General features: G+C 33.0%; 1 protein-coding gene and 1 pseudogene across 1 annotated transcript in view; both read left to right on the top strand.

Moving 5' to 3' along the window:
* Positions 1 to 26,440, top strand: part of LOC126889534 (cytochrome P450 6k1-like) — a 110,174-nt gene that overhangs the window by 50,517 nt on the left and 33,217 nt on the right. The window lies entirely within an intron of this gene.
* LOC126890827 (U6 spliceosomal RNA) lies at positions 17,331 to 17,429 on the top strand (annotated as a pseudogene).

Raw genomic sequence — 26,440 nt, 5'->3', positions numbered from 1 at the left:
TAATAGACCAGATCTCGTACTAGTTAATAAATTAACAAGACAAACAACACTAATTGATGTGGCGATACCTAACAACAATAATCTACGTAGTAAATTTACTGAAAAGATCGCCAAGTACAGAGATCTAGAAATTCAAATACGAAGGCTATGGAGAATGCAAAGTACCCAGACGATACCGATTATTATGTCTACCACTGGAGTCATTCCGAAGACCCTCCTCGAAAGCATAAAAAAGCTGGGTCTGAATGAACATGTTTACAAGACCATGCAGAAAGCTGTACTACTCGCGACGGCCAGATGCGTACGAAAATTTCTGGGAGATACACCTGCATTCCAAGTCACCTAGGGCTCGATAACACGAAAAGAGTCCCACCAGAGCTCAATCCTTTTGATACCGTAGGTATCTGGGATGAGTCAATTTTCCCCTTAAAGGGAGTGTGAGCCGTATGGCTAAATCTGGATAATAATAATAATAATAATGGAGAATGCAAAGTACCCAGACGATACCTATTGTTATGTCTACTACTGAAGTCATTCCGAAGAACCTCCTCGAAAGCATAAAAAGGCTGGGTCTAAATGAACATCTTTACAAGACCATGCAGAAAGCTGTACTACTCGCAACGGCCAGATGTGTACGAAAATTTTTGGGAGATACACCTGCATACCAAGTCACCTAGGGCTCGATAACACGGAAAGAGTCCCACCAGAGCTCAATCCTTTTGATACTGTAGGTATCTGGGATGAGTCAATTTTCCCCTTAGAGGGAGTGTGAGCCGTATGGCTAAATCTGAGGATAATAATAATAAGTCTACTACTAATATGTACTACTACTAATAATATGTCTACTACTGGAGTCATTCCGAAGACCCTCCTCGAAAGCATAAAAAAGCTGGGTCTTAATGAACATCTTTATAAGACCATGCAGAAAGCAGTACTACTCGCAACGGCCAGATGCGTACGAAAATTTTTGGGAGATACACCTGCATACCAAGTCACCTAGGGCTCGATAACACGGAAAGAGTCCCACCAGAGCTCAATCCTTTTGATACCGTAGGTATCTGGGATGAGTCAATTTTCCCCTTAGAGGGAGTGTGAGCCGTATGGCTAAATCTGGATAATAATAATAATGTTTGTTAGCGAATTCCAAAGATCTTTTATGAATACAAAATATTTTTAAGCCACAAATCTTAACTAATAAACAGAAATTTCCACAGAAGTAACACCAGTGCAAGCACTGGAGTTGCTTGTATGTGGACGTACAATATACTTTATGGAATATTATTAATAATGTAAATATTTAAATAGTTATAATTACACCAATGACACTAATATTAGGTAACTATTGTCCTTTTCATGATCATTTTTCAGTGCGTAACAAATGATAGGAAAGAGGGTAAGTCCGTGATAATCCACATTTATGAAATTTATTCTAACATGACATTTTAGTTAAATCTGACAGTTGTCACATTTTATTTTCAATTTGGAATAAAAACAAATCAAACGTGTTTCTTGTATTTATAAAATGGTTTTTTCTTTGATTTGTATAGTCTTATAAATTATACAGATTATATTTTTAATATTATTATCTAATTAAAAAAAAATATTTCTTTTATTATGGCGCCATCTATCGACAACTAGAATAACTAGAATACATGGTATAAATGTCACCGACGAAATGTAATCACCGACGTGTCTTTTTTTCTGTCACATACAATTTATTGCGTTAGAAAGAAATCGAAAAACTGTGACGCACTGAAAGATGATCATGAGAAAAACAATAGTAGTAATCTGATCAAATCTACTTAACAATAATGCTAACCACTGAATACATAATTAGTGAAAAAATAATCCTATCATTTATACAAGTAAAGGTTATCCAAGAACATTCAAAAACTGAACGAAACCGAAATAGCCATCTCTACCTTTCTAATGACAATGTCACTGTCAACCTAATGTTTACATCTGCAGTTTCCATACCAGTGAGAATTTTACTACACGTAATTTGCCGTGTAAAGACAGAAAAAGTAGGGATAGCCGTAAAATATTTGCGAAATATGTACCCATAGCCTTAAAATATTTATTCTAAATTTAAATTTAACAGTTTTTATTTGGAAGATAGAGACAAAGGTTATGTGTAACTAATTATAGAAATACATAAATTCATATCATTTTTAAACTTATTTTTTCAATATTAAAAACTTTCTATCCCTAAAAATTTGATTGCGTATTTATTATATAAGAGCATACTGACTTGTACAGTGCCGGACTAAAACTAATGCATAGGTATTGATAAAAGGTATTAAATATAAAACAAAATATCTGTTTATAAATAAGAACAATTTCGACAAATATGCATCAGAAATAATACAAGAAGTGAAAGTGAAAAGGATATTTTAATGAAGTTAACAAACAAATGAATGAAATAAGTATGATAGTAAATATGTCTCAAGATGTATCAATAAACGCGATATTCTATGGCTGTATAAATACGTAGGCTGTATAAATAGTGAAACTTAAATTTTCCATAACATTTTTTTTTATTGAATTATAAAGAAGTGAATATTAAAACTGATATTTAAAAGTATCTTCTTTTTCTCCTTTTTCAGACGTGACTTATTAATCTCTGGGACATGGTCATAAGACCTTTGTATTTTTCATTAAACCCTTATGTCATGTGGCCTTCAATAAAGCCAACAGTTTATACATTGGTAGGTTTAGGATCTCTTCTGGTTCAATTCTCAGCTGACCAGTAAATTTCTGCCTCATATCACTGAGCACAATGGAATATCTTGGGATATGTATGGTCGCGTCTTTTATTTTTCCATTTCGCATTTTCTATACCAGCCACCTCTAAACCTCAATTTTTTCATCATCTTTAGTTATGCCATAAAATGATTCTAAGCTTACAAAGGTTTCTTTCGAAAGCTTAAGCTGTCAGTAGAAAAACGTAACATCTCAACAATCTAATTTTATGTTTATAACTTAATCGTGAAATGTAAAGAGTTTTGACTTATTTTAAAAACCTACTTTAAAAACTACAGTGCGTCCATAAAGTAACGCATAAATTCATTATTTCGTAAACCCGCAACTTCTAAAAAAAATCCCAAAACAGGTCGAATTTTATTTTCAAATTATGATTTTTTGGCATATATATCATATTCGTGACGTCATCAATCTGGGCGTGATAACATCGATGGGTTTTTGACAAAACATCGTAACCGACAAAACGCAAATTTTACAGGAGGCGACTTTTTCTTATACCGACTTTTCGGTTAATATAATTAAAATTTTGAAACTGTGATAAATTAGTACATAAAAAAAGATAATAATTAAAGAAAAAAAAACTGTAATATAACATTCTTTAATTAAATTATGTAGCATACGATACTTTGTGAGACCTTGTCTGTGTAAATTTTAGTTGAAGCTTGTCGCTTAAGATAAACATCGATAGTTTTAAGGTATCAATTTATAAATGAATATTCATAAATAACGTAAGTATCTTAACAGTAAAAATATTATGACAAAAATCGACAAAGAAAAATAAAATTTAATAAATATATTAATCTGTGACACTCTGATCTTCTTCATCAGTTTCTGCCAATGTGTCAGGAATTTCACTTTTGTAACTTAACTGTTCATATTCTTGCACAAACTCCTGTGGTATGACATGTTTCAGACATAGGTTTATGTGTTTGTTAAAGCTTAAGATGTAATCTTTAAACTGCACTAAATTATTTTGCTTTAGACATGAAATAAACAACTTCTTTTTGAGAAAATTAAGAAAGATAAAACAAATGTAATACAATAACCGAAAAATATCATTTAAAAAAATGTTTATACAAAGTCATTAAAACTTTTTTCTGTACCTACAACTTACCTAAATAATAACAAGCTTAAAAATGTATAAATGTAATTGTTTTTGAGCTCTGGCGCAGTATGTCTGCATAACTTGGAACCTATTGATTACTTTTTATTATTAGTTTAAAAAAACTACTAATCAGATATTAAATTTCATTAATTTCATACGAGATATGTCAAAAAATATGAATCTTGTTCAAGAGTAAAGTAGCTTTATATTTCACAATATCGAAAATTGTTAATAAAAAAAGTTGTTTGGAATTAAAAACTATGTTTCAATGTTCGTTCTATATTGACTCCCCTACATTTGTTTCAGGTTTCAGTGAACTTACTACGTTGATATATTTACTACTAAGTTGATATATTTCTGTTGCAAATATAATATTTATGATATTTGCACAAGAACAACTAAAAACCATAGGTTACGTCATTACCAAATTAGTAAATTAGACTTCAAATTCTATGAAAAAGACAATAAACCATGAAAACAAGTATTAAAAACTTACCGCATCTATTGAATAAAAGGATTTATAAAAACTACCACTATTTTCGTTTTAAATTGTTGGAGCGAAATAAAATTTCCACTGAATTCTAACACATTTAAGATAACACTGAGTAATCCTAACGGTCATTTTGGTCATTGAATCTTATCGTAAGCGACAAAATATGCAAACGTAAACGACAAGATTTATGGCGTTTACTATCAACTGTCGGTACTACCTTGGCGTTTACGATACCATAGGCACAAAATAAGTTTGAAATGCGGTGGTTACGATAAACATTAAATTCAATTTTAGACACTTCGGATGTTATTAGGAAAAAAATAATTTTGAATTAGCTGTATACTATCGTAAGGAACTATTTAAGATAAAAATCCCATTTTCGGAAAATTGATGCTTACGATGTTTTGTCAAAAACCCGTCGACATAATCGATGATTTTTTTAAAGGAGAATAATGGTCATGTGATAGCTCATTTGAAAGGGTATTCAATCCTCTATTCACTAATATAAACACTAACATAATTATTTATACAAGGTGTCCAAATTGTTTTTTAATTAAATTGACACAAAAGGATGAATGTATGCAATTTATTTAATTCTAAATACTTTTACTGCTGTCAGAAAACAGAAAAAAATTTTATTTGAAAAATAAACATTGATTTCGCTTAAACGAAATGTTCAAACTGTCAAGAGGCAGGTGGGTGGCTGATTTAACATTGAATTTAAGCGAAAACCAATATCTATCCATTCTTCTTTTTGTATATTCAAATAAAAAAAAATTTGAACACTGCATACATAATTATGTTAGTGCTTATAGTGTTAAATAGAGAATTGCATATCCTTTCAAATGAGCCATCACATGACCCCCATTCTCATTTAAAAAAATTATCGATTACGTCATCACGCCCAGATGGAGGACATCACTAGTATGATATATATGCCAGAAAATCAAAATTTAAAAATAAAAATCGACATGTTTCGGGATTTTTACTTAAAGTGGCCGGTTTACGCAATAATGAATTTATGCGTTACTTTATGGACGCACTGTATTTTTTCTGAAGTACTCCATGTTTGGTGTCAATCTTGTAAAAACCTTTTTCATTCGTCTAAAAAATAACTCCAATATAACTCCAATGATCTGGAGTATCTCCAATGATCTGGAATCGGTATAGTCACATTATCTCCAATATTGGCTGGTGGATGAGACTTGTCAGAAGTTGCTTTCATTTCTTAGCCTATTTCGCGAGATTCTCTGCTGCACTTTCTCTAGCTTTTTGATTATTTCTTGCAATAAAGGAGACGTCGAAAGTCTTACTCTGGGTTTAATTGCAAACAATGCCTTGTATGGCGAATATTTTATTCCTGAACCTTACGCCTTAGCACGTAGCAAAACAAATTTCGTCAGATGATCTTCTTCTTCTTCTTAGCCTTCTATCGTCCACGTTTGGACATAGGCCTTTCTCAACTCCTTCCACCAGTCTCTATCCTGAGCAACATATTTCCATTTTGTTCCGGCTACTCTATTAATATCATCAACCCACCTCATCTGTGGTCTTCCTCTCGGTCGTTTACTTTGGTAAGGTCTCCAATGTTGTATTGCTGCATTCCAATGTTGGTCTTTTTGTCTAGCAGTGTGGACTGCTAAGCTCCATTTAGTTTGGCAACTTTTGTTATTATGTCCTCGACTTTTATTTTTGATCTTACCCAGTCGTTCCTCTTTTTATCTGACAGTCTAACATTGCTCTTTCTGTTGTGGCTAGTTTATTCATATTTGCCTTGGTTAGGGTCCAGGTTTGACATCCATATGTCATGATAGGAAGGACGCACTGGTTGAACACTTTACTCCTCAAGTATTGGGGTATTTTGCGGTTCTTAAGTATCCAACTAAGTTTTCCAAATCCTGCCCATGCTATATAGTCTTGCTCTCCTAGTAATTTCCGCACTTTGGTTCTCTTTGTCAAGTTTCAGGATTTGGCCTAGGTAGATATATTCCTGGACTGTTTCTATCTCACTGCCATTTATAGTTATACGTCTGGGGTTATCTGTGTTTGTCATTATTAATATTATAATGACAAACAGATGATCTTAGTAAACCATAATAAATTTAAAATTTCCATCTGCTTGTGTCTGAAAAACGATCAAATCTACCTGGCATTTACTATTCATTGCCGAATGAAAAATGAGCTTAGAAACTAATCCCCTTTTCTTCTTTGTTTTCTTTTGATGACAGACACTATACATATGTAGAAACAAGCTTATCATTTCTTTTTTCTACGAGCGTGCAAAAATGTCTACTTTCGCGCACGCATTTTAGTTTAGAAAGTTTCATTTTTCCGCACGCGTGTTACTTTTCTGCACGCGTGTTACTTTTCCGCACGCGGTTTTTACTTTTCCGCACGCGTGTTAATTTAGATATGTTAATATGGCCTTAACGTAATTATAATACATGCAATAAACTAATATTTAGATATTATTTACTAATTTATTTCAAATATATCTTATTGTGTTCATGTTTTAATGAAATTAACGCGACAATTCGATGAAATAAAATTATTTTGACATAATATTCGAAAGTCAAATCGGTAGACAATAACAGTCGTTTTGAATAATCGTCATGGAAACCAAGATCGTCGTCATGCTAACCAATTATATTGAAAGTTTGGTTTTGACAACCTTGTCATAGAATTAATTTGTGTATGTATTTTCATATTAATTAAATTAATTGATTAAGATTTGGTAATTTTTTAAAGACTCTTAGAAAAAATATTGTTCCTAACTCTTGCAGAAAGTCTCTTTTCCGCACTCGACTGCTTGCCGAACTCCCGCTTCGCGTCGTTCGGCAAACTGCACTCGCGTGCGGAAAAGAATGATTTTCTGCACTTGTTAGGAAAATAACTATTGTAATATGGCAGATTTTTTTGATATTTTGGCTAACATCCTGTCACTATCACCGTGGTACAACGCCAAGAGATGACCAATATTTAAGACTTAAATCTTTGCGAAATCGTACACTTACAGCTTCTTATCTCAAAAATGAGTTACTGATCACAAGACAAGTTAATGTAAGTGACAAAACTGTGACTCGAAGACTTAAAGAGGTTAGTTTGAATCCAAAACGGCCTGCCAGAGTTCCACTTCTTCTACTACAGCATTAAACTCAAAGGTTGCACTTTGCAAGAGCCCACGTTAATTGGAACGAACATCAATGGAGAAGAGTTCTTTTCACAGATGAAACGAGGATACAATTATGGAAGCCAGATGAACGTGAACGAGTATACAGAAGGTCTGGGGAACGTTTCGCGAATGTAATCTTGTACAACATGTTAGTTTTGGTGGCGGTTCCATAATGCTATGGGGTGGCATTAGTTGGGAGAGTCGCACGGAGCTTATTGAGGTGAATATTCGAATGAATGTTGACTGGTACATACGGAACATCCTTGAAGAGCATGTTTTTCCTTATGCCTGCTTCATTGGGTATGATAACTTTGTGCTAATGCATGATAATGCCCGTGAACATACTGCAGGAACAGTCATACAATATCTTGAGGATGTTGGAGTTGAGGCTCTAGACTGGCCACCAATGAGCCCTGATGCATATCCCATAGAATATATATGGGACATATTACAATAAATAAACGATCGAGAGATGATACTGAATAAATATAATGAATATAAAATGCAAAGTTAATCTCTGTATCTCATCTCAGGGATTTATTATGGGATAGTAGAAGGTGATCCGGTTATTCCTGAGCATTAAAACAACCTATAACTACAATAATTATTTATTCAACATAAAATTAAAACAGAAATTGAAGCAAAATATTAGAAAAATGTAGTGACTATTGAACTATTCTTAAATATAAAACACTGTGAGACTTAAAAACCCTAACTTATCACATACACTACATACACATACAATACACCTTGATGAATAAAAAGTACCTACGTTCAGCAAGAATCAGATATTAGTAACCAATTAACCATACTATATTAATATTGTCAAATATGAGGTGAATAATTAGTTTATACCCTGAAGTGTGAAATACCTACTTCTGTAAGTCTACCGGTGAAATTAACTAAGTAGCAATAAATACATACCCTGTAATTACTCTGTTAAATTTAATACCTTCGCTATGTTCCGGTGTACAACGAGGGTAACAGGAGGGACCTAGATCTGTACAAAAATGGTACGTACAGACACACTATGGAATATAAATATGGTATATATAAAAAGAAAGATATTTAAGGGTACTGACTTCCTCTGTTCTTGCTTACTCTGGTACTAGATGCCGGTTACTAGGGCTGGTTACTGGTGCTGATTACGAGGTACTAGTTGCTAGGTGTCGTGGTGACTACTTGCTAGCGCTGGTAAAGGTCCCAAGAAATTGGCCTACCAAGGAGGAGAGAAAATACACTGTCAGTAGGGACAAGACAGGAGAAACACAAGAGACTATATGCCTAATAATAGTTTTAAATATATTTACCTGAGTTTTAGGTGGCCAACAAGACAATTGTTTTTCCTCAAACAAATGCGCCTTTCCTCAAACACCGCCAATGGTAGGAAAGCCTAGGAAAGACAGGGGACATCAGTCCAAGCGTACAACAACGACAAAACTATTGATTTGTTATCAACGTGATACTTGTAAAGAAAATGTATTTAAGATGCTTACCGTAGAGGTTATGTCCTGTGACTAGGTTAAAATTTCCATCTGCCTACACAAATATTATGGCCTATATATCCGTATTTGGCCTACGCCTAATTATACGATGGTTTTTCATAAAACCAGACCATACATTTGCCGATGAACTTGGGTTCTGGAAAACTCTTTTTTCGACCGGAATATCAATCAGGAATCCAAAAACAGGATGTCAACTGTCTGTCTCTTATTGTCATTCCAGCCATTACATAGAACGACACATCGAAACACGGAACCACTAATTGATTTAGTCACATGACAAGAACCGATATCCAAAACCATGAGTAAAAGAAGGATAACACAACCATTACGACGAACTCAAACATTCCTAAACAAATTTACAGAACAGAACCATTCTTCTTATAACAACTAGCATAGGCGTAACCAGGGGGTTTTAAAATATTTATTAGGACCTTCATATTTTACCCAGAAAAACTTTATGATACAGTAAAACAGTACTGTAAATTTCATTGAGATTGGTTCAACAGATTTTGCAAAATAAATTTTGCAATCCAGCTTTCGCAAAAAAGATTCATTTTTTCAAAATGTTACAGGACTGAAAATAAAGCAGATAGCAAGTTGAATTTTTTTTGCTTATAGAAGTGTACTGTAACTTTTATTTGCAATTTGCAAAATTAAAATCGATTAATTACCACGGCGTCAGGAAATTTTTGAAATAAACAATAATTTTTGGTGCTACGCGCAGGACAGCGGTGTTCGATTCACACAAGTTGATTTCCACCAAAATTTCTTCCAATATTTATCTAATATATTATTTTCTTACTCTATATTTTGTTGTATTTTAATATTTTAATTCCATAAAAATCAAACTAATTTTATTAGTGTTTGTGAAAAATTGTTTAAACAATTGCATATGTTTAAAAATAATAAACTTTTATTTTTTAAGTTAAAATATATGAACAAAGAAAGTTTTTGCTAATAAAACTGTTATTTTAAAGGATAGAGTATGTGTTTTTATTTTGCAATAAACAAATTGATTTATTTATATCGAAATGTAATAAAAATTAAAATGTATCAATCATTATTAAAGGTCATTGGAATGCCCAATCAGAGCAAACTATCCGCCGTCCTGCGCGTAGCACCAATAAGTAATGTTTATTTAAAAAATTCCTGACGCCGTGGTGTTAATCGATTTTAATTTTGCAAAATTGCAAATGAAAGGTACAGTACACTTCTATACGCAAAAAAAATTTCAACTTGCTATCTGCTTTATTTTCAGTTCTGTAACATTTTGAAAAAATAAATTTTTTTTACGAAAGCTGGATTGCAAAATTTATTTTGCAAAATCTATTGAACCGATCTTAATGAAATTTACAGTATTGTTTTACCGTATAATAAAGTTTTTCTGGGTGAAATATGAAGGTCCTTAGTGTAGCATAAATGGTTGGAAAACGTAAAATGCGAATACTTCTTTTTGTACGTTTATTTCGCAATTATTGCTATTTTGCAACTAGGGTAACTATTTTTTAAATTTTTAACTAATTTTATATTGTAGGAAATTTAATTACGCAACTTTTATGTTTGTACAACTTTTCTCGAAAATGAATAGTTTTAAAGTTATAATCAAAAAACGAAGAAAAAAATCGAATTTTTCCTTAATTTTTTGACATTTTGATTATTTAAACAATGTTCCAGACCTTTTTGAGAGGGAGGATAACTCAAATATTATTAGACTAAGTTTTCACTCTAATGGCATATAACATATCCCACCAGAATGAAAACAATGGGAACCTTCTCTGGTTACACCTCCGAGGCTTCTACAATTTGCAAGCCATACGGATGCTGAGACTAAGGAAGATGAGGGAATTCTACAATTTACAATTCACGTCACATCTGCTCAGCGCGGTAAAGTTCCAACGAGACTGGTTCCCTTCATACTCCACACAGAGTAAATGTTATTCATTTTCATTCAATAAATGGTTATTCATTTTTCAAATATTATTATTTGATTTATTTTCAAGCAATTTCTCCAAAAAAATTTGAGTCACCTCTCAACGTCCAAATGTACTAATATTTTTACAGATGCGCCCTGGTCTATTATTAATTAATCAGTTTTAATTTATTTGAAAGTAGATGATATTTAGTACTAGCTAAAATATAAATAAATTTCATGTTGGAAATAATACTTTAACGTAACAAAAATAGATGGATACTATGTATTATAGTTTTGAAAATCTGACAGGACGTTTATTGGTCGGGATTCTGGCCTGTCGGGATTTTGGCGTGTCGGAATTCTGGCCTGTCGGGATTCTGGCGTGTCGGGATTTTGGCCGTCGGGATTTTGGCTGTCGAGATTTTAACTGTCGGGATTTTGGGCGGCACCGCCTAAAAAGACGTATACGAGCAAGAAATACAGCTCCAAACTCAATTGCAGAATTAAGAATTGCTGCACAGGAAGAATGGAATCGACTTCCGCAAGAAACCATCCAAAATATTCTGCGGAGCATGCCTAGAAGGATGCAGGCAATCATTAGAGCTAGAGGAGGAAATACTAGGTACTAAATTGTTACAATGTTGCCGTAAAAAATTGTTCTATTGTCGTTATTGTTTCTTTTTTTAATTAAATCTTATAAGCAAAATCAGACTATTTCATTAATTTCTCTACAAATTGGTTGCGACTCTGCAATATGCAAGTTACTTGACAATAAATATACGTATGATAATTCAGCTCAACTTATTCAGCAATAAAAAGTACAAAATCTTTCAAAAGGAAAAAGATATACTTCAAAAATAAAATATGCAACAGATTTGTCTGTGAGTGTATAATAACTAGTGTTATTTTGTATTTTGACAACGACACCCGACTTGGACGTCGAAACGTTAATAAAATCATTTTTTTTTGGTAAAATTGTGGCTTATTTCTCATTGACAATATTTGATTATAAAAATGCCACAAGGAAATAGCTTCAGAACAACAAAAATGCAGTGTAGTAGTGTCTTGGGACTCGGGGAACTGAGATTCCGGAAGCCATGAAGATGACGTCAGAGAGGACATCGCAGATCGGCCAAGAGAATATCGACGCGGTTGAAACCAGAAGCCTAGTGAGTTTTATTTCATAGATTAGGTATATATTATTTGACGCCTTCTGGTGTTACTTTATTAGAATGAAAGATGGTATAATAGGTCTGGATCCCGCGTATGAAAAAAAAGTTGATTAATAGCAAGCTGAAAATTTGTTAATAGCTTGAGGGTGTCTAGTCGGACAACCTTTGATATATGGGAACACTGGTACAGGGGAAGTTTTAATTGTAGAACAGGTTCAAAATTTGGAATGGTCAGACCACGAAAACGGCACATGTATTTTGTCCGACAGAACAGACTTAAACTCTCCGAACAGAGATTAAACTCTCCTGCAAAAATCAAACTGCTATTTATCACCAAATGGGCGTTTTATTGAGTGGAACATGTAGAATATGTCAAATGACAGGAATTATGACAGGTGATAATTAGCAGTCTGATTTTTGCATGAGACTTTAATCTCTGTTCGGAGAGTTTAAGTCTATTCTGTCGGACAAAATAAATGTGCCGTTTTCGTGGTCTGACCGTTCCAAATTTTTAACCTGTTCCACAATTAAAATTGCCCTTGTTTCAGTGTTCCCATATATCAAAGTTTATCCGACTAGACACCCTTAAGCTATTAACAAATTTTCAGCTTGCTATTAATCAACTTTTCTTTTCATACGCGGGATCCAGACCTATAATATTTAGGTTTTATAGTAGTAGCAATCAGTAAAATAAAGGAATAGAAAAAGGAAGAGAGATAAAATACAAATTCTGGTCGATATTATAAAAATATTTCGATAATAAACTAAAACCAACAAATTTGATTTCTGATCAGACATAGATATTACGACCAAATTTGCTTAATACAAATAATGAAAATAACCCCCTCTGTGGCTCAGTGGTAAGAGCGCCTACCTTTGGATCGAAAGGTCCGAATGGTCGTGAGTTTGAATCTCACCAGGTTCAGATTTTTCGTTTATTATAAATTAATCAATGAAAATAGTTTCTGTCCTTGTGGCATCGGTACTCACCGGAGGGACCGGAGACGTTCGGATACAATTAGCGTCTCTTTGCAAAGATAATGACGTCGACTTTGCAAAGTAACAAGACACTTACTCAACACACACACTACACATGACACTAGGTACCTAACTGCAAAAATTCACCCTACCTACCATGCCAATGGCCATTAGTTGTCGAGGCATTAGCTAAATAAAAAAAAATAATAATGAAAATATTTTATAGAAACCAACTACAACACTTATCTTTACAACTACAACTTGTCTTGTTAACTTTAGACAAATATTTTTAATTTTTCCTGCATTAAATTTGGAGTGGACCTGACATTTTGGATCCAGACCTGAATTTTTTTTAAATGATAAGTATCTTGGAGAGGAAGATACAGGTTCCTTTTAATGTGATATGTTATTGGCATGCTCCGTGACATTTTTAGTGTTAGTTATAGTGAACTACTGGGATTAATAATATATATTATGTAAGTGTATGCAACTGTTTAATATTTTTAACATTTTTTTCTAAGTTAAGTATATCCATAGCAGCGTATTCCAGAATAAAACGAAATTATTCAGTAAGTTGAACAATTTTTACGTTAATTGCAGGATTAACGTCCCAGTTGCAGTGGCGGCGTCTGGTGTAGTATTGGGGGTGCACACATAATATTAAGATATAAAAAAACCTTGAGGCCCTATTTCCCTAGATAAAATTTTTTGAGTGCCGTCAAATTGTAAAAATCAAAGGACCTTTTTAAAATATTATCACAAATAATGTATTGTATTGACTTAAAATTATAATTTAATGTTTAAATGTTACAAGCAAGTTTTGTGACGAAAGTCAAGTCGCCTGTTATTTTTTTAGATAAATTCTTCAATAACCAATTCAGTAAAATTTGAAATTTCTTGAATCATTTTTTTTTTTAATGAAAACATTGCGACTGCTGTTAGTCAATCCCAGCCCATAGCCATTTTAAGGAAAATTTTGGTTTTGATACGTTTCAATGCAGAGAAACAGTTTGTTTCTGCAGTTGTCACTGGCCTCGTAACAAAAGTAATTGAAGAATTCAAACTATGTTAGAAAAATCATCTTTTAAATGATTTTCAATCAAAAATTTACTTAAGTGGACTGCCCCGGATAGTTAAAATCGGATCTTCTATTTTGTTCTTTATGATTCTTCTTCTCCAAATATGTAGGAAACACGGAAAGCGATAAAAAGTATTGATAGTAGCACCTACACAATCAGTAAGTTTTTTCACAAATCTCCATGTTAAAAAATGATCATTTATAATCCCGACCTTTGCACTTTGGTACATTCGTACTTAAGAAATTTGGTTTAGATATTTTTAATCTTGCTTCTAAATATAAAGAACACAAATTTATATGATGTTAAATATTCCACGCTAACATTCACATCCACAAATCCCTCCATTCTTAATATTGTTCCGAAATTCGAACTTCACAAAAGCAAAATTTAAATGTACATATCCTCCGTGTACGTTAAAACTTTAAGATCACAGTTAATTTGTGCTCTTGTGGACATCTAAATTTGTGGGCTATAGCGGGAAGCGGGGTGTGTGGTGAGTTTTATTTTGCCCTATGATAAGTCATTGGGATAGGAGCCAACCTGAGAGCGGTGAACGAGAGGTTCTACCTAAGGCCTCGCATCCGTGAAGTTTCCTCGTCGAAATAGAATAAAAATAATTAAATATTACCTATTACTTATAAAATATAAACTCCTTGGATTGTGGTTTGTGATTTAATTTACTGTATAGTTAGATTAAAATGTTATTTATAGAATGATAAATTTTACATATGAATGTTTGTTTGAAAATAATTTAGGGGGTTCACGTGCACATGTGCACTTATGGAGAAACCGCCGCTGCCCAGTTGTTATACCCATCTATTAAATAGGTAATATTGTAATTATCATCATCATAGTCATTAACATCTTAGTAGATGTGTTGTGGTTCATAATTGGGCTTCAGCAGCTCGGACAGTTTGATTGATAATATTTCTCCACTGGTCGCGGTCATCAGTTACATGTATTGCCTCAGTATACTGTTTGTTGAGAAGCTTTTTATTAATGTCCGCCCATCGCTGTGGAGATCTTCCGCGTTGGCGTTGAGTCTGAGGCCTTCCTTGGACCACCAACCGCTCCATTTTGTGATCACTTCGATGGATATGACCAAAGAACTTTAAAATTCTAGAGTAAACGGTACTGGAGAGACGCTGATCCGGTTTAATTTCATCCAGAACCGAGATATTTGTACGGCGAGCCGTCCATGGAATTCGAAGCAGGCGTCTCCATGTCCACATTTCAAAGGCGTCTATACGTCGTCTATCTGATTCTTTGACTGTCCATGTCTCACATGCATAGTAAAATATGGAAAAGACCAGAGTTGAAACGAGTCTCTTTTTGTTTGTCATAGTAATGTGACGATCACGCCAGACCCCGTTTAGTTCACTCATTGCTGCTCTTGCTAGTCGAATGCGTCTTCTAATTTCGGGTTCACAACTGCCTGTGTTGTTAACTAGAGCTCCAAGATATATCATAGATGAGACTACCTCGCATCCCGCAATAGTTTGGGTTTTAGGAAACTGTTGTTGGCGATCAATAACCATGATTTTGGTTTTGTTGCAGTTAACCATGAGTCCAAATTTAGCACTTTCTACCTCGAGTTTTTTTAATAATTCAGTAATTTCTTCTGGAGTAGAGGCTAGAAGTGTAGTGTCGTCTGCGAAACGCAAGTTAGATATCTTAACACCACCTAGGTTTACTCCTCCCTCCCAACCATCCAAGACTCTGCGCATTATGAACTCCGAATAGATGTTAAATAATAAGGGAGATAAAACGCATCCTTGGCGTACTCCCTTCTCCAAAGTGGATTTGTCAGACAGGTATCCGTCCATTCGAATATATGCCAGGTTATCTTGGTACAGTTTGCTAATAAGGTGAGTCAAGTGTTTAGGTACACTCATTGTCGTCAATATGTTCCATAGTTTGTCCCATCTAACATTATCAAAGGCCTTTGTATAATCGACGAAACATATAAATATCGGGATCTGGTATTCTCTGGCTTTTTCTATGATGTTTCTTACATTAAGGATTTGTTCTCTAGTACCTCTGCCCTTTACAAATCCAGCCTGCTCAGGTGCTATTTGCCAACTTATGAAGTTTTCTAGACGCTGTTGCAGTATGTAGAGGATCACCTTACTGGCGTGTGATATTAGAGCTAATAGCCTGTAGTTGTTACAATTATTTGTTGAACCTTTCTTATGAAGAGGTATGATTATGGTCTTTCTCCAATCCTCAGGCCAGACGCCTGTGTGCCATATTTCATTACACAATCGATGTAATATTTTCACTCCACATTCCGGAAGATGCTTCAAGACGTCTGCAGTAATGAGATCATATCCTGCTGCTTTGTTTAACTTAAGTCTTTTTAAAGCGAATTCCACCTCGGAAAATAGTATGTCAGGTTCAGATTCAAAACTAGTGTGGTGTGTCTCTGTTGAAGGAGAATGGAAAGTGGAGGTCTGGCAGTCAGGTACAAACGGGGTGTCCGCTGGCATCTGGTCCGTATTGGCGTATAAAGACTTACAATACGCCCTCCAAACATCAATAACCTTGTCCAAATCCGTCTGTACATTACCTTTATCATCTTTGATAGACCAAGATTTCTGCTTGAATTTACGTGTGAGTAGTCTGACTTTATCAAAGAGTTCTTTGTTGTTATTTGTGTCGGCATGTAGTTGAATTTCTCTGCAGTTTTTCTCTATATGTTTGTTTTTGTCTCGTCTACAAGCAGCCTGAATAGCTCTAGATAGCTGTCGGTACTGGGAATTCCTGAGAGGGTTCTCGATTCCAGCAATTTTAAGTTTTCTACTTTCTTCAACGAGGTCAAAAGTATCTGCAGACATCCACACTTTTTTTGGTCCGGTTGAGACGGCATTAGACTGTGCCTCGCAGTCAGTCAAGGTCTGTATCAAGGTATTTTTAAAAAATAACCAAATCTTTTCGGAATCATGAGTGACGATAGTTGGTAAAATATTTTCGAATCTTTCATTACATTGGCTTTTAAATTGTTGTGTATCTTTTATTTTTGATATCCTCTTGTTTCGGATCCTAGCACATGCCTTGAATTTGTAATTATACCTAGCTAAAAATGTTTTGACTGCCGATATCAGAATTAGACTCATTTTCTTGTAAGCTGATTAATATACAATCTTATCTCATAATACTCATAATCTCATAAATTGGAATGATACGTAGAAGATTAGCAGGTCTCCTGCTCAAAATTGAGATGCTAAATCGTAAAGCGTCCCAAATTTTTGAAAATATATATTGTTCGTACAGTATAAAAACGTTGCATGTCATCCGCGTCATAGCAAGTGACGTCACATGATAAAACCACAAAATATGTAAGTCTGTGGTGGTATCAAATAAGTCATGGCATAGCCACCTTTACTTTACAAGCCATGAAGAGAAAAAGGCAACGTCGCAATTGATGACGTCGGTAGTCTGACTTTCGGACTACCGCTTTCGAAACTACGATTTTAAAGTACAAATTCTGGTAAAATTTATAGTATTTTTTGAGTCGAACAAGAAAATATTATTAATTAGAAGTTTGTACAAAATAATATTAAAAGTAATTCCTTGTAAGTAACGTTTATTATACAAAAAAAACCAATAACAAGAATATAAACGGGATTCATTTTTTTCGAATCCTAAGAAAACTAATAAGTATTTTTCAAAAATTTTAACGCAGAATGAAAGATTACGTTAGGACCGAGGGCCAAAAGTCCCTGAAAACTTCTATGTTTATTTTAATAAGTTACAGCGGTGAAAAACTAAGAAAATTTAGTGTGATTTTTAGTTTCAAATATGTCATTAAAAAAACCTTTTTATTCATTCTAAGGGACTTTTAACCCTCAGCAATAAAGTATTATTTCATTCTGCGTTTAAATTTTTCAAAAATACTTATTTTTTTCCTTAGGATTCGAAAAAAATGATTACATTTAAAATACAGGCGTCAAAATTTTGCATTTTGTTCCTTTCCACTTAAAGTTTGTCGCACTTATTTAGAAATACCCTGAATTGATAAAGAACAAATCTAGTTGTTAAACATAAGCGAATTAATAAAAAAAAAACAGAATGTTAAGAAAACCGGATTCTATAGTTGGGTTTTAATTTCAGTATTTTATAAACGCCCGGTTCACAATAAAAATTTAACTGGTTAGCAACAATATTATTACAGCGGTATTGTAAAAGAATTAGGCTATAACATATTTAAAAAATCACTTAAATCTACCCACAGGTTTAGTAAATATAAGACATTAAAAATGACAAAATTTTTAAGTGGACGGATTTCTTTATGCACGCTAGTTTATATAAAAATATATTATATTGAACTAAAATCATTTTAATAACATACCTTTTAATGTTCTTTATAATTTGGAGCATGAAATATTGTAAAATATTTCAGTTTCTCTGTAAATACAGTGAAAATTATTTAAAAACAAATGAGAACTGTCAGAATTAATCGGTCTACCAATAGATGTTGCCAAATTTCAACTTCATGGCTTGTTAAGTAAAGGTGGCTATGGTCATGGTCAAATAAGTAGATCTGTTGCTTCTCAGAATCTATTAGCCAAGCACACTGGAATTACACCACTATAAAAAATATAAACATATGTATAGTCCGTCCGCTATAATTTTTCCCATGCGGTACGATTCATTTTCAATCAAATTAAGTCAAAACATAAATTGAAACGAACGTCGATGTGTATATGTTACAGTTCAAGTTGATTCTCAGTTAGAGTTGACTTTTCCTAGTTCGAGTCAAGTCCAACTGAAACGAGCAGTAAAAGTTGATTTGAAAAATTTAAATCAACTTTTACTAGTTGAAGTTGACTCTTCCTAACTCTTGTTAGTAAAAGTAGATTTACAATTTATACGAGGATAATCTCACGTGCATTTTTGATGAGTGTGCGTCTCTTTGTTTTGACCGTTTCAACTACTTAGTAGTCCAGGCTGCAAATTATTCTGATTCGATTTTTTTGCACAAACTTACTCAAACAAATACATCCTTATAACAAATACACAGTGTCAGGCGGTACCGCGGTCGAAAAATTGTTTAACCAATATTTGTTAACCAAATTCACAAAAATAATTCTTATCTACTCTACCTCATATTATGTATAAGTTTTTATTGTGTGAAAATTGTAAATATAGATAGCAGTACATGAAGGGTTTAAAGCTTGCCTGAAGTAATAATGTATTTTAAATGGGATTTACTTTTTCGCACTGTTTTTTAGCACACTTTCATATAATCAAATATCCTTAACTTTCGCCTTGTCATGGTGATGACATGTGAGCAATAAATTACAAAAAAGTTTTGACAGTTTTGTGGTTTGACAGAAGTTTGAATTTTTAAATGTCAAAGTTCTAAAAAATTGTAAAATAGGAATGTATTCCAGTGACGAAGAGCTGCAGTTTTTTTATTTGTTTTTTGGTAGATAAAATATTGTATGAAACTGTGCGTGAAGTACTTTTGCGCACTTAGGCGATATATAGCACTCCGTCCGCTCGTGCTCTAAACATCGCGTGCGTGCACAAAAAGCATACTTCACGAACTGTTTTATAAATAACTAGGTATTTCACTCCAGACAATTTTTTTTTAGATTATTTGGTCATTCGGAGCAAAAAAGGTCTCTTGTGATTTTTCTCTAAAATTGTATAAAAATTGAACTCATTTCTGTCAATATTTCCTGAGTCCTAAATTTTTTATTTTCCATCTCTTCGAGATGCACTTTAAAGATGCATTTTCTCATGCACAAAAATTTTTGCCGCAGATGAATTTAGTTCACAAAATTGCAATCGTCATGCAAAAAGTGGCATGACGATTCATCTTACTGTACACAATTCCTACATTTAATGCTTCGTTGCCTCGTCTATATGTAGTATTCGTTATTTTCCTCTATCCAAGTGATTCTGTTGCTGCGTTGATTATGTTATTTTTGGCTTTCCAAATGAAACAGAGCATAATATGTAATAATAATAATGTTTATTTAGGAATAACAATAAATATTTACAAAAAAAAGTAAAAAGCATAATGAGTACTACTTAAATAAACATAAATAACTCACTGAAGTTGAGCTACCCTGTATATATATTACTAATATACATACAAAAGTAGCATCCCTTGTGCGTGAGACTTAAAAATATCTAACAATAAAACACGAAAACGTTTGTTTTCTATACTTCCACAAAATTTATTATAACTAAGTGACTACAGCTGTTTCGGCGGAGTGCCTTTCTCAAGTGATATAGTTTACAATGTGTTTGCCTTTTTAAGTCTTCAACTGAAGAGGTTGAGGAGTGGGGAGCTGTTTGTCTCGAGTTGGTCATTCAGAATTATATCTGTATTTTTCAGTTTATTAATTTCCAAAGATTCTAAAAAAGATAGCTTAAGGCCTTTATTTTGAATATGTAGAATTTGAAACTCTTCATTGAAAGAATGATTATGATCTAGAAGGTGAAGTGCGTATGTAGAAGTGTCTGTTTTTCTATTGTTGAATGCCCTTTTGTGTTCTGCTATCCGTTTGTCAAAAGTTCTGCCAGTTTGACCGATGTACGTTTTCGGACAGTCACCACAAGTTAGTTTGTACACACCACTCTGTAGTTGCTTTCTCTTTCGACTTTTATTGTTCTTAATATATTTGCTTAAGTTGTTGTTAGTTCTGAAAGCTGGTGTTATTCCTTTCTTTTTTATGTATCTGGCTATTTTTGTTGTTATCTTGCCAGTATATGTGAGAGAGCAGAAGGTACTGGGTTCTTTCTGTGGTGGTGGATACACTAATTTCAGGGCTTTCTTATGGAGTTTTTGGTTTAAAATTTTGTTAACTGTTTGTTCGTTATAGCCGTTGTTTACTGCTATTTGTTTAATGATGTTTAGTTCTATCTCGAAGTTATTTTTTGTCATGGGAATTTCTGTCAGTCTATGTATCATGCTATGGTAGGCTGCTAATTTGTGTTGTGTAGGATGGGATGATGAATTGTGTATAGTTGTGTCAGTATGGGTAGGTTTATGATATACGGAGAACTCATGTTTGTTGTGTAGTCTGGAAATCGTTACATCTAGAAAGTTTATGGAGTTATTCTGTTCTGTTTCTATTGTAAACTCAATATTATTATGAAGTGAATTAATATATGATAGGAATTGGTCAAGTTGTCTGTTAGTTCCTGTAAAGCATACTAGTATATCATCCACGTATCTCCACCAATATAAGAACTGTTTAAATACGGGATGTTTAGAAATTGTTGTTTCAAGTTGGTTCATAAATATATCTGATAGCAATGGGCTTAGAGGATTACCCATAATAAGTCCTGCACTGTTGTTTGTGTATATTTGATTATTGAATTCAAAATAGTCTTGATTTATGCAAATTTCAAGAAGGTGTAAAATTTCAGATGCAATGATCGGATTTGTACTATTATGGTCTAAAAGATTCTTAACTAAAACAAAAGTTTCTGTAGGAGGAACACTAGGAAAAAGATTTTTTACGTCAAATGAAATTAGTCTGGAGTTGTTGGGCAATTGAAAATGTTGTATTTTATTAACTAGTTCTAGTGTATTTTTTACGGTGAATTTAGGTGAAAATTTAGTGTATTCTGTAATAATATCTGACAGTTTTTTTGAAAGTTTATATGACGGAGCTGTATAAAAAGAAACTACAGGTCTTATTGGGTGGTCAGGTTTGTGTAGTTTAATAAAAGAGTATAATTTAGGAGGTTGTGGGTTCATAATATTAAGGTATTTCTGTTCTGTTGGATTTAGTATTGATTTTGAATTTTCAATGGCTAGTTTAATTTGTTTTCGGTATTTTTCTGTGGGGTCTTTGTTTAGTTTTATACTGTTTTGGTTAGTTAAAAATTCTATTGTTTTGTTATTATAGTCTCGTTTGTCGATAGCAATAGTAGTGTTACCTTTGTCTGCTTTTGTAAATATTATGTCATGTTTTATTGATTTATTTTTAATTGAAACGGCTATTTGGTTTTCTTTGAAACAGGAATTATTAGTTTCACTACATACATCAGTAATAGATTTTGCAATGATGCTTTTTTCTATGTTTTTGGCAGTTTTGTTTAACGCTACTTCACATTCTACACCTAAATATTCTAAATTTTTTTGATTATTATGTTGAGGCAAGTTGTGTTTGAATCCTTTCTCTAAAAGTTCTATTTCACTATTATTGAATTTAGTATCTGTTAAGTTTATAAATCTATTGAAAAAACTATGATTTGAAAAATTTGTTGTATGAGTATTGAGTTTTTTACTATTGCAAATTAGATTATTCAGTTTTTTACATTGTGTATTAAATTTTTTGTCTATTATATTATCTACTTCAGTTCTTACTTTAGAATCTAGGATGTCAAATTCTATATTATCTAATCTATAATGTAATTCTGAATGACATACCTTAAGATAAACAGCTATAATATCTCGTTTTCTGTATTGGGTGCTCCTATCCCGTTTCAGCCATCTGGTTTGACCCTGGTGGATACCTGCTATGGCAGCGGCACTGCGGTTGTTGGTTTTTAACTTTATGTATTTCGGGAACACGTTGTTTTTCACGCACATGTTTAGAAACCAGATATTTTGTGTTGTTACTCTACGCTTTAAAAGCAATCTTGAAAACAATATGGTCAATAGCCCTGTATTGGCTTCCTGTAAATAATTGATGGATTCGACCGTTACTTGATGGAAGTTCATTTTATCTAACAATAAAACACGAAAACGTTTGTTTTCTATACTTCCACAAAATTTATTATAACTAAGTGACTACAGCTGTTTCGGCGGAGTGCCTTTCTCAAGTGATATAGTTTACAATGTGTTTGCCTTTTTAAGTCTTCAACTGAAGAGGTTGAGGAGTGGGGAGCTGTTTGTCTCGAGTTGGTCATTCAGAATTATATCTGTATTTTTCAGTTTATTAATTTCCAAAGATTCTAAAAAAGATAGCTTAAGGCCTTTATTTTGAATATGTAGAATTTGAAACTCTTCATTGAAAGAATGATTATGATCTAGAAGGTGAAGTGCGTATGTAGAAGTGTCTGTTTTTCTATTGTTGAATGCCCTTTTGTGTTCTGCTATCCGTTTGTCAAAAGTTCTGCCAGTTTGACCGATGTACGTTTTCGGACAGTCACCACAAGTTAGTTTGTACACACCACTCTGTAGTTGCTTTCTCTTTCGACTTTTATTGTTCTTAATATATTTGCTTAAGTTGTTGTTAGTTCTGAAAGCTGGTGTTATTCCTTTCTTTTTTATGTATCTGGCTATTTTTGTTGTTATCTTGCCAGTATATGTGAGAGAGCAGAAGGTACTGGGTTCTTTCTGTGGTGGTGGATACACTAATTTCAGGGCTTTCTTATGGAGTTTTTGGTTTAAAATTTTGTTAACTGTTTGTTCGTTATAGCCGTTGTTTACTGCTATTTGTTTAATGATGTTTAGTTCTATCTCGAAGTTATTTTTTGTCATGGGAATTTCTGTCAGTCTATGTATCATGCTATGGTAGGCTGCTAATTTGTGTTGTGTAGGATGGGATGATGAATTGTGTATAGTTGTGTCAGTATGGGTAGGTTTATGATATACGGAGAACTCATGTTTGTTGTGTAGTCTGGAAATCGTTACATCTAGAAAGTTTATGGAGTTATTCTGTTCTGTTTCTATTGTAAACTCAATATTATTATGAAGTGAATTAATATATGATAGGAATTGGTCAAGTTGTCTGTTAGTTCCTGTAAAGCATACTAGTATATCATCCACGTATCTCCACCAATATAAGAACTGTTTAAATACGGGATGTTTAGAAATTGTTGTTTCAAGTTGGTTCATAAATATATCTGATAGCAATGGGCTTAGAGGATTACCCATAATAAGTCCTGCACTGTTGTTTGTGTATATTTGATTATTGAATTCAAAATAGTCTTGATTTATGCAAATTTCAAGAAGGTGTAAAATTTCAGATGCAATGATCGGATTTGTACTATTATGGTCTAAAAGATTCTTAACTAAAACAAAAGTTTCTGTAGGAGGAACACTAGGAAAAAGATTTTTTACGTCAAATGAAATTAGTCTGGAGTTGTTGGGCAATTGAAAATGTTGTATTTTATTAACTAGTTCTAGTGTATTTTTTACGGTGAATTTAGGTGAAAATTTAGTGTATTCTGTAATAATATCTGACAGTTTTTTTGAAAGTTTATATGACGGAGCTGTATAAAAAGAAACTACAGGTCTTATTGGGTGGTCAGGTTTGTGTAGTTTAACTAACCAAAACAGTATAAAACTAAACAAAGACCCCACAGAAAAATACCGAAAACAAATTAAACTAGCCATTGAAAATTCAAAATCAATACTAAATCCAACAGAACAGAAATACCTTAATATTATGAACCCACAACCTCCTAAATTATACTCTTTTATTAAACTACACAAACCTGACCACCCAATAAGACCTGTAGTTTCTTTTTATACAGCTCCGTCATATAAACTTTCAAAAAAACTGTCAGATATTATTACAGAATACACTAAATTTTCACCTAAATTCACCGTAAAAAATACACTAGAACTAGTTAATAAAATACAACATTTTCAATTGCCCAACAACTCCAGACTAATTTCATTTGACGTAAAAAATCTTTTTCCTAGTGTTCCTCCTACAGAAACTTTTGTTTTAGTTAAGAATCTTTTAGACCATAATAGTACAAATCCGATCATTGCATCTGAAATTTTACACCTTCTTGAAATTTGCATAAATCAAGACTATTTTGAATTCAATAATCAAATATACACAAACAACAGTGCAGGACTTATTATGGGTAATCCTCTAAGCCCATTGCTATCAGATATATTTATGAACCAACTTGAAACAACAATTTCTAAACATCCCGTATTTAAACAGTTCTTATATTGGTGGAGATACGTGGATGATATACTAGTATGCTTTACAGGAACTAACAGACAACTTGACCAATTCCTATCATATATTAATTCACTTCATAATAATATTGAGTTTACAATAGAAACAGAACAGAATAACTCCATAAACTTTCTAGATGTAACGATTTCCAGACTACACAACAAACATGAGTTCTCCGTATATCATAAACCTACCCATACTGACACAACTATACACAATTCATCATCCCATCCTACACAACACAAATTAGCAGCCTACCATAGCATGATACATAGACTGACAGAAATTCCCATGACAAAAAATAACTTCGAGATAGAACTAAACATCATTAAACAAATAGCAGTAAACAACGGCTATAACGAACAAACAGTTAACAAAATTTTAAACCAAAAACTCCATAAGAAAGCCCTGAAATTAGTGTATCCACCACCACAGAAAGAACCCAGTACCTTCTGCTCTCTCACATATACTGGCAAGATAACAACAAAAATAGCCAGATACATAAAAAAGAAAGGAATAACACCAGCTTTCAGAACTAACAACAACTTAAGCAAATATATTAAGAACAATAAAAGTCGAAAGAGAAAGCAACTACAGAGTGGTGTGTACAAACTAACTTGTGGTGACTGTCCGAAAACGTACATCGGTCAAACTGGCAGAACTTTTGACAAACGGATAGCAGAACACAAAAGGGCATTCAACAATAGAAAAACAGACACTTCTACATACGCACTTCACCTTCTAGATCATAATCATTCTTTCAATGAAGAGTTTCAAATTCTACATATTCAAAATAAAGGCCTTAAGCTATCTTTTTTAGAATCTTTGGAAATTAATAAACTGAAAAATACAGATATAATTCTGAATGACCAACTCGAGACAAACAGCTCCCCACTCCTCAACCTCTTCAGTTGAAGACTTAAAAAGGCAAACACATTGTAAACTATATCACTTGAGAAAGGCACTCCGCCGAAACAGCTGTAGTCACTTAGTTATAATAAATTTTGTGGAAGTATAGAAAACAAACGTTTTCGTGTTTTATTGTTAGATAAAATGAGCTTCCATCAAGTAACGGTCGAATCCATCAATTACTTAAAAATATAATATACTAATTTACAAATATAAACAAACACAAACAATATTTAACAAATGTATAAATGTATACAGTTATATGAAAATTTATAAAAATACTAAAAACTCTTCAATCTAGAAAAAATAAAAATATAATAATTTTAATATAATTTGTGATATAAATGTGGCCATCAATAATTCAAGAAATGTCGCAGTTGATAATAAAAATCTATTTAGATACAATTTTTATTTTCGATACAATTTTTTATTTCTTATTTAAGTTTATTTATTACAA

Source organism: Diabrotica virgifera, chromosome 8 (genome assembly GCF_917563875.1).
Source record: "Diabrotica virgifera virgifera chromosome 8, PGI_DIABVI_V3a".
Lineage (NCBI taxonomy): Eukaryota > Metazoa > Arthropoda > Insecta > Coleoptera > Chrysomelidae > Diabrotica > Diabrotica virgifera.
This window is presented reverse-complemented; position numbering and strand designations above follow the sequence as displayed.